The sequence below is a fragment of the Temnothorax curvispinosus genome, unplaced genomic scaffold (genome assembly GCF_003070985.1).
Source record: "Temnothorax curvispinosus isolate PA1 unplaced genomic scaffold, ASM307098v1 QBEX01003028.1, whole genome shotgun sequence".
Lineage (NCBI taxonomy): Eukaryota > Metazoa > Arthropoda > Insecta > Hymenoptera > Formicidae > Temnothorax > Temnothorax curvispinosus.
Window position 1 is genome coordinate 1 of NW_020212808.1, and position 9,079 is coordinate 9,079.

General features: G+C 35.6%; 1 long non-coding RNA gene across 2 annotated transcripts; it reads left to right on the forward strand.

Annotated features, from left to right (window-relative positions):
* Positions 1-5,946: 5,946 nt before the first annotated feature.
* LOC112452185 lies at positions 5,947-8,776 on the forward strand. Of its 2 annotated transcripts, none has more exons than XR_003040464.1 (5): positions 5,947-6,667; positions 6,768-6,971; positions 7,052-7,444; positions 7,513-8,560; positions 8,681-8,776. It is a non-coding gene; the product is annotated as an uncharacterized LOC112452185 (long non-coding RNA). The 2 variants fall into 2 exon arrangements; XR_003040463.1 differs by having other exon boundaries at positions 5,950-6,667; positions 7,052-7,428.
* The last annotated feature ends 303 nt before the right edge of the window (positions 8,777-9,079 follow it).

Consider the following 9,079-nt stretch of genomic DNA (forward strand, 5'->3'; position numbering starts at 1 on the left):
GCCAACCGCCAACAGTTGCAAAACCAAATAGCCTCCTAGGCTGGATTCGGGGAGCGCGCTATTAGCTTGTTCTATCCTTGTTTTATACCTGATGAGCGATAAAGAAAGAATGATGCAATAGCGTTAATAGCGCGCTCCTCGAATGCAGCCCTAGGAGGCTATGGCGGAACACGAAATTGGGTGCGTTCAGCCGATACTCCGCTAGCCTAGCAATCGTGAGCAGTCGCTCGTTTCCTCTCTTTTTAATCCATTGGGTCAAAGGAGAGGAAACGAGCGAAAACGAGCGACTGCTCACGATTGCTAGGCTAGCGGAGTATCGGCTGAACGCACCCATTCCCACGCAAAGTTCCACATTGGCCGCGTTCAGGAAACACAACTGTTGAGTGAGCGCTCATTATGATTGGTGGCACGCTTAAGCCCGGTGTCCACGATGCAAGAACTTGGTCCAAGTTTTGGTTTAAGCCAATGAAACTGCTGCTTTTCTGTAAGAGCTGCAAGTTGATTGGCATTAATGCTCGGTGTCCACGATGCAAGAACTGTGTCCAAGTTTCTATTTAAGCCAATCAACTTGCAGCTCTTACAGAAAAGTAGCAGTTTCATTGCTTAAACCAAAACTTGGACACAGTTCTTGCATCGTGGACACCGGGCTTAAGCCTTGTGTACACGATACTAGAAATCGGTCCGAGTTTCGGTTTAAGCCAATCAACTTGCAGCTCTTACAGAAAAGCAGCAGTTTTATTGGTTTAAACTGAAACTCGGACCGATTTCTAGTATCGTGTACACAAGGCTTTAGGCCCGGTGTCCACGATGCAAGAACTGTGTCCAAGTTTCAGTTTAAGCCAATGAAACTGCTACTTTTCTGTAAGACCTTCAAGTTGATTGGCTTAAACCGAAACTTGGACACAGTTTTTGCATAGTGGACACCGGGCTTTAGACCCTGGCCCTATAGACTGATAAGACTGAACTCACATGGCAATTCTTACGACTCACGACTTTACGACTCGCATTGTAGACCTAGCATTAGGGCCAATTTCACCAACCACGGTTAGCTTAAGGGCCAAAGCACATATGACAGTCGTAGTCGTGGACGTAAGTAACGCACAAGCTTTGGCGTATCCTGATCTGTCAGGTCGGGGACTACGACCGTCGTATATCGCTACGCCATGTTATGTGCTTTGACCCTAACCGACGGTTAAAGATAACAGGATTGACCAATAGAAAGCAGGGTGGAGACATTTCTATTGGTTAATCCTGCTAACTTTAACCGTCGGTTAAGCTAACCGTGGTTGGTGAAATTGCCCCTAAGTATCTTTTTCTAACTCTGCTAGTAGGTCTACAATGCGAGTCGTAAAGTCGTGAGTCGTAAGAATTGATCAATCACAATCGAATTTGAGGAGAATAATCGACTGTGATTGGTCAATTTTTACGATTCGCGACTTTACAACTCGTATTGTAGACCTAGCATTAGAACTAGGAATTAAAGATGACAGGTAAGTGAAGGCCTAAGCAGAATGACTGTCTTGGCAGTGTTTTATGCCTTAAGTCTTTGTCTTATGTAACGCACAATACTGTACAGCATTGTGCATTACATAAGACAAAGACAAAGACAAATAGCGTTTTTCATTGGCAGAACTGGTGCGCACTCAGTGCGCATTAAGGCCGTTGTACAGTGATTTAATCTCTAATATTTAAAATGCAAATATTTCGACTGATAAAATACCCAGTACATATTTTACCAAATAGTGCAATAAAGAATATTGAGGATTTCATGATTTAACTCGTTTATATTAATAAACATACACATTACGTTGATTTGTGTACAACGGCTTTAATGTGCACTGAGTGCGCACCAGTTCTGCCAAAGAAAAACGCTAAAAGACTTAAGGCATAAAACACTGCCAAGACAGCCATTCTGCTTAGGCCCTTAAACCAAGATTAAAATTAACCTGCGTTGATAGAAATAGACATTAGAAGCGTTTCACATTTTCAGGGAGCTTTCCAATAAGACGACACAGCATGACACTGTGTCACACTGTGAGTGGGTGCTTATTGTAACACACTTAACTCTTAAGGTGCCTTTTCATGCTGACGCTCGACGCTCATTTTCAGCGGCAAGAAGGTCGCATGACCACAATTGACGCCGGCGTCAATTGAAATTCATGAAAAGGAAATCAGCGTCAAAATTTCGGCGTCTTCGCGTTGCTTTGGCTTTGACGCCTGAAGTTGGAAAAATCCAACTTCTTTTTCTTGACGCTGGCATCATAGTGATGTCACGTGACGTCGCTCAACGCTGTTTTTCAGCGTCCCATGAATTGGCACCTTTATAGAGACCGTTAGAATGAGCCTACTGTTACAATTATACCCTAGAAGTTTCTCTGAATGCAGTTGTAAATCTTCAGTTTTTATATTCATGTTTAAGTGGCATCATTAAATTATAATTAGAGGTAAGTATTAAAAATATAAGAAATTACAAAAAAAAAATTTTTTTTATGGAAGTAGTTTGCATTCCATTATCGATAACAGCAGTAAACTGGAATAAAATTAATTAACTGTATACCTTTGCTATAACACTGACAAATTGCTTTGTCTAAATAAAAAAAACACAATTTTTTTGGCAATAACATTTTTGTGATATATTTAATATTATTTCCTTTGTTCTATTATAGGTATGGATACATTTTTGTAATATTATATATTATTTTTACTATTTAAAATAGATGAATAAAAAAGGAAAGGTTATATTCTGCTTAACGGAAATTGTGCCAATCAGCAGCAGCAGCAGCAGCAGCATCAGCAGTTCTTCAGATAGTAGCGATGATAATAAACAATCAGATATTTTATCTGATGACAGTTGGGTAGAAGAAACGATTAAAGACGACCCAATATTCTTTTCATTGATGCAGGGTTTAATATTTGGCAATCGTCGAAATCGTGTCCCAAATTATATGCAACTTTGTAGAATTATGGACTAACATGGAATTTCAAGACCTATTAGAAGTTAGCCCCCCACTTTTAGAATTAACATATTTTCACGGTTGTGCTGAATTGTGCTAGGTTTGTGCTATATTGTGCTCGAATATTATAACCATAATATGAAAAATACAAAAGAAAATTTTTAAAAACGAATTTTTAGATCAGCCCCCCACTTTTCGTTTTTTTCAATTTTTTTGATTGTGCTGAGTTGTGCTAAGTTGTGCTAACATTGTGCTAAAATATTATTTAAAAAAAATAATAACAGAAAGAGTTACGATAAAAAAATAAATTATATCCAAAAATGATTTTATTATCGTAACTTTTTTTGTTATTATTTTTTTAAAATAATATTTTAGTACAATGTTAGCACAACTTAAACTTAGCACAACTCAGCACAATCGAAAAAATTAAAAAAACGAAAAGTGGGGGGCTAACTTAAAAATAATTTTTAGGTCAGCCCCCCACTTTTCGTTTTTTTCAATTTTTTTGATTGTGTGAGTTGTGCTAAGTTGTGCTAACATTGTGCTAAAATATTATTTTAAAAAAATTATAACAAAAAAAGTTACAATAAAAAAATATCAAAATTGACGTATCAAGCGGTTAAAGGGCCCCGGGTTGTAGTATGTACCTACAAGTAACCCTGCCCAAATGTTATACGCCGATTTTTTCGAAACTATGCACACATGTAGAACTTTGAAAAATATTTGTGTCGTGTTTTTTTATTTTTGCTTATAAAGCGTTTTAAGAGTAGAAACTACCCTCGAAATATTAAACTTCTCAATTCTATGTATAATAATCCTTTAGATTATGCACGTCAATTTTTTGTAAAAATACAGACCAGAAAACCTTGAAAACTCCTAAAGATATTATTTTGGTGCAAAAACCATTCAGGATAACGTATATAGGGTGTAGAAGGTTAATATTTCGAAGGTGGTCCCTATTATACTCTTAAAACGCTTTATGAGCAAAAATAAAAAAATACGACACAAATATTTTTTGAAGTTCTATGTGTACAGCACTTTCAAAAAAATTGGCGTGTGACACACTTGAGTAATGTTATTTGTTAATGTGCAAAAAAACTGTATACATTATTCATTCTTATTGCATGGGAATATATGGTCTATTGTGTAGAAATACACAAAAAATATTATATAAATAAAAGTAATTAATGAAATTGCTAGAATAACAATGTTTCGATGAATTACTCGAATGCTAATTATATTTGAAATAATTATTATAAATTATGAGATTAAAGTGGAAATTATAAAAAAATAGTCCGATTATTATTTGTCGTTAAAGATTTTATATTCGTGGTAAAGTTTAATTAAAATTAATAATGCAAAAACAATATAATGTTTGTAAATTTACTTTTATTGTTTATACAGCGGTATTTGTTAAATACATTTTTACATGTATACATTTCATGTATTTACATATATACGGCGGTATTTATTCGTGTCTCCAAATAATTATTTTATTTGGGTTATTGGATGATCAAAAGTTACAATTTATTTAACGTGTAATATAACCGCAGTCTAAAAAATAATTTTTTTAAGTATAAATGTGGAAACCTGCTGCATGAGTGCTTAAGGATGTATTGCACCTATTTTCAAAGCGCTACCAAATGGATAAAAATTTGTAAGAATGTTCTTTTAGTCTTCCTGATGTGTTACAAAAAAGTAGAAACGAATCCACTAAACGGTTGCTGAGATATAACGATTTTAATTTTCACTGATTTTACACGTATTTTTATGGGAAGAGACGATTTTGACGGATAAAACAGCTAAAAAAATGTTGAAGGAGCGCTACCAATATTTTGAATTTTTTTGTACATCTAGTATACGAATAGATGAAACTATCTGTCAAGTTTCAATTGTCTTCACTACACGTTTTAAAGAAATAAATTAATAATTAATAATAAATAATTATTAATTAATAATTAATTTTATTAATAATTTGACGTTATAAAGTTAAAATCAGGGCATTTTTACTGCCAAAAGTTTAGGCTCATAAATTACAAAAATCGCAAATAATACTGGAAAAAACATTTGTAAAGTAAAAAATACCTTTGTAGGAGTAAAAATAAGACTCCTACTATCATTTGAGTATCTTACATCTAGATTTACTATGCGTTAGGCGTAGATATTCAAGTATTTCAAATTTCATGCACTTTTGTCTAAGATTGTACCAGTGATACATCCTTAAATGTTGTTAGTTCAACCTCTGTTAATAATTTTTGTATAACATTTTTCTCTAAAACAATATTTTCAAAGTGCTCATTGAAAATCGCTTCCAATGAGCACACGTAAAAAATGAAATTATTATGTGGCAATTTTAAATTCCCGAAAATTGAATTTTGGTTTTGGTATGCTTTCAAGAAACAAAAAATGCTTCTATTTTGGCAGCCTCGAATGCTGCAACTTAGGTGATTTTTGCTTTTATTCATTTTGGCGCCTGATTTATGCAATATTTCACCGAAAATTAACCTCTGTGGCGTCACACCGACTTTGCTGTACCACACATACCAAGCGTCACACCGATTTTGCACTACCACATATATAAAAATCCTCTGATTGGTCTCCGCCAAAATAATGGCGATGCGCAGTACGGATCGGCGCAAACCACAAGGGTAAGAGAAAAAGGGTAAGAGTGAGCATTCGTATGTATTTGACCGGAAATGAATGTCCGGGAAAGAATCTACCATATGAAATCGTTTGTATTTCGTATGAAGACTTTTGAAGTGCAATTGAAAAGGTTTGTGAGTCATTCGTTTAATTGTAATTAATTAATTATTTTTACATTATGCATTTAGCCGAAGTAGATAAATTAATAAAAGTTTTTATACGGAATCGTTTGTATTTTGTATGAAGAGTTATGAAGTGTGATTAAAAAGGTTTGTGAGTCACCCAGATAATTTTAATTAAATATTTATAAACTCGGTAATTAGCCGAAATATAGATTTTTAGTTATTCATGTTAAAAGAAGAAGGCGCTAGTGTTCCCGAAGGTCTGCAATTATATGAACGTTTTAAAAATTATTTTATACTGAAATAAATAAATATACAGGCTAATAAGACACAGCACTGGACTGCCTGCAGAAGTTAATCGCATATAGCCATCTCACTGGCAATGTGCCTGATTCAACGGAGCCTAACAAGCTGCTGATTGTGCGCATTGTCGAAACAATTTGCGGTTGCTTCACCGGTCCACAGACCGATGAGAGTGTGCAGCTGCAGATTATTAAAGCTCTGCTGACTGTAATGACAAACCAGCATGTGGAGGTATACGAGGATACGGTACTGTTAACAATTCGTACTGTTTACAACGTTTACTTGTCGTCGCGCAACCTGGTGAATCAAACAACAGCCTGTGCGACTCTCACGCAGATGATCAACGTGATCTTCGCGCGAATGGAGACTCAGGCGGAGGAAGAGAACGTGAGGCTTGATGGGGAACATCAGCAGGAGAGTTCTGTCATAGCAAACGGCACAACTGAAGCTGAGCTAAGTCTTAGTTAGCTAAGTCTAACTAGCTCATCTTCATGAAACTTTACGTTGCGTGCGTCTATTTAATGACGATGGATGTAGAAAGCTCTTCAAATCACTTCGAGAGGATTATCAAAAGCGATCTCCTTATATCGCATATTTAATCAGATGTCGTCAGGGATTGCTGTCGACATTAGCTCACTTAGATAGGTACTGTTTATATATAAATATCATTTTTGTATGTAATGTATAAGTAAATGTAAGATGTTTAAATGTAAGATGTTAACCGTTTAATAATAATATTTTTCAGATTATGCGTGCGAGTTAAGTGCGATCGGGATGCTATCAATAATCATCTTGTATCCGTTTGTGTGAGGGTATTTTTGGAAAAAAAGAAAGCTTTCCTCCTGCGAAGAGTTTAAAAAGCTTACGCTAGCTGACGAGAAACAGGATCTCGTGGATAATTTTCTAGGGAAGGTCCACGTGGAAATGGACAACGATCCGATTTGGCAATGTACATGAATATAATTATTTATCTCGCAATTGATCTTAGCGGAGTGCTCAGAGACGTCTGAACTTACTTCTTACTTTCAGCGGCAAGCGCCAACCAGTTAGATTTGGCGAGAGTCGTGGTGGAAAGAACCGTCATGGCACGGGTATACCACAATGCGCTCTATCTAAATGAAGATGGAGATGTATATAGGGACCAGCTTTTTCACGGTCATATCAATAAGTTGGCAAAGGTCGTAACTTCAAATCACAGGGACCTACGCATTTCAAAAGTTTATCATTACGAATGCCCCTGGTCATGGGCGCAGGCTGAATTGGCTGTGATATCGGCGTATAAGACTCCTTAGGGATAAGTTGCAGTGTGTATTTTGTTGCGCGACTACCATCATGAATCTCTTTTCCATGGCGTCGGAAAGAGGCATACCTGCTGCCGACAATCTGACTCCCGTGCTGGTCTACAGGTATGTCATAATCAAGGTATGCGATTGAAAAGAGAATTGTGATTTTAGCAAGAAGAGTGATTGTTAACGTGTGCTTAATTTCAGACTAATCCGCCGTCGTTGTATCGACTGTTCAATATGTAGACAGCTTTTACGGGAATCGATTGGAGGGAGAAGAACAATATTGGTGGACGCAGTTCTGCGCCGCGATCGAGTTAAGACAATGGATTAACAGTTTCTCAAGAGTATCACGATAAATAAGATTAGATTCGATGCTGGTGATAATGTAGAAATGTATCATAATCATAATTTGACGATTTCATAAAGAAGAAGACCAATATCTTGTGTAAAGCTAGCTGAACAGTTTTATGCTTCCAGTATCAATTAAAATTCTTAAGTAGCCTCTTAAATACTCTAACTGTTAGTTCTTTCGCACGTTATTATGTAACATTAGCAAAGACTGAATCAGATTATACGTAAAGTGTGGCTTTATCTTTATTTGTAACTCTATTGTACAATGTCACAAAAAAAGAAACGTTTAGATATTCTATAATTTATGTACAATACAGAACTTATAGAGAATTGATAACCATTTAGCAGGATAAACTGTGTTAGCGTACTCTTTCTACATGCGCACCTTCCTTAAGAGCCGAGACTCGAATCAGATCCGTGAAAAATATCGCCAATTTCGTAGAGCTTTTGTACAGTTTTACTCTAAGAATATCGCGAGAGAAAGAAAGACTTCGGAGATTTTTATCTGAATCGATCGACATAAAGAGAGAGCATAGTAAAGAGGCTATATTAGCTTTCGAGAATTTGAACGCATAATACTTTGTTATAATAATACTATGAGCGAATTAGTTTACGTCACTCTGTCAAGTTTTAATATTAAATTGCTAATAATAGTAATAATATATCAATATCGGTAGTTTAATAATAATACATTTAAAAGCGCTCAATTTAAAAGTAGGGCAATCCTAATAAACGACTGTAAAAAAAATTCAAGGTAAAACGCAATGGACAATCCGGTTGCTCTGACATGCTAACTTAAATGGCAAAAAGTACTTCTCAGCGGTAATGACATTTGAGTCTCTTATTTAATTGGGTTGTGGCAGGGCGTTTGAGATAACCTGCTCTTCACCCTGCACAGCTGGTACATCTTTACAAACTTAATTAGCAACTATCGCTTATAGCTACAGGCTTATTAGCCTGTGTATTTATTTATTTCAGTATAAAATAATTTTTAAAACGTTCATATTAATTCTGATTGCAGACGGACCTTCGGGAACACTAGCGCCTTCTTCTTTTAACATGAATAACTAAAAATCTATATTTCGGCTAATTACCGAGTTTATAAATATTTAATTAAAATTATCTGGGTGACTCACAAACCTTTTTAATCACACTTCATAACTCTTCATATGAAATACAAACGATTCCGTATAAAAACTTTTATTAATTTATCTATTTCGGCTAAATACATGGTGTAAAAATAATTAATTAATTACAATTAAACGAATGACTCACAAACCTTTTCAATTGCACTTCAAAAGTCTTCATACGAAATACAAACGATTTCATATGGTAGATTCTTTCCCGGACATTCATTTCCGGTCAAATATGTACATACATACGAATGCGTGGACCAGCGTGGAAAACCTCAACAAAGTTA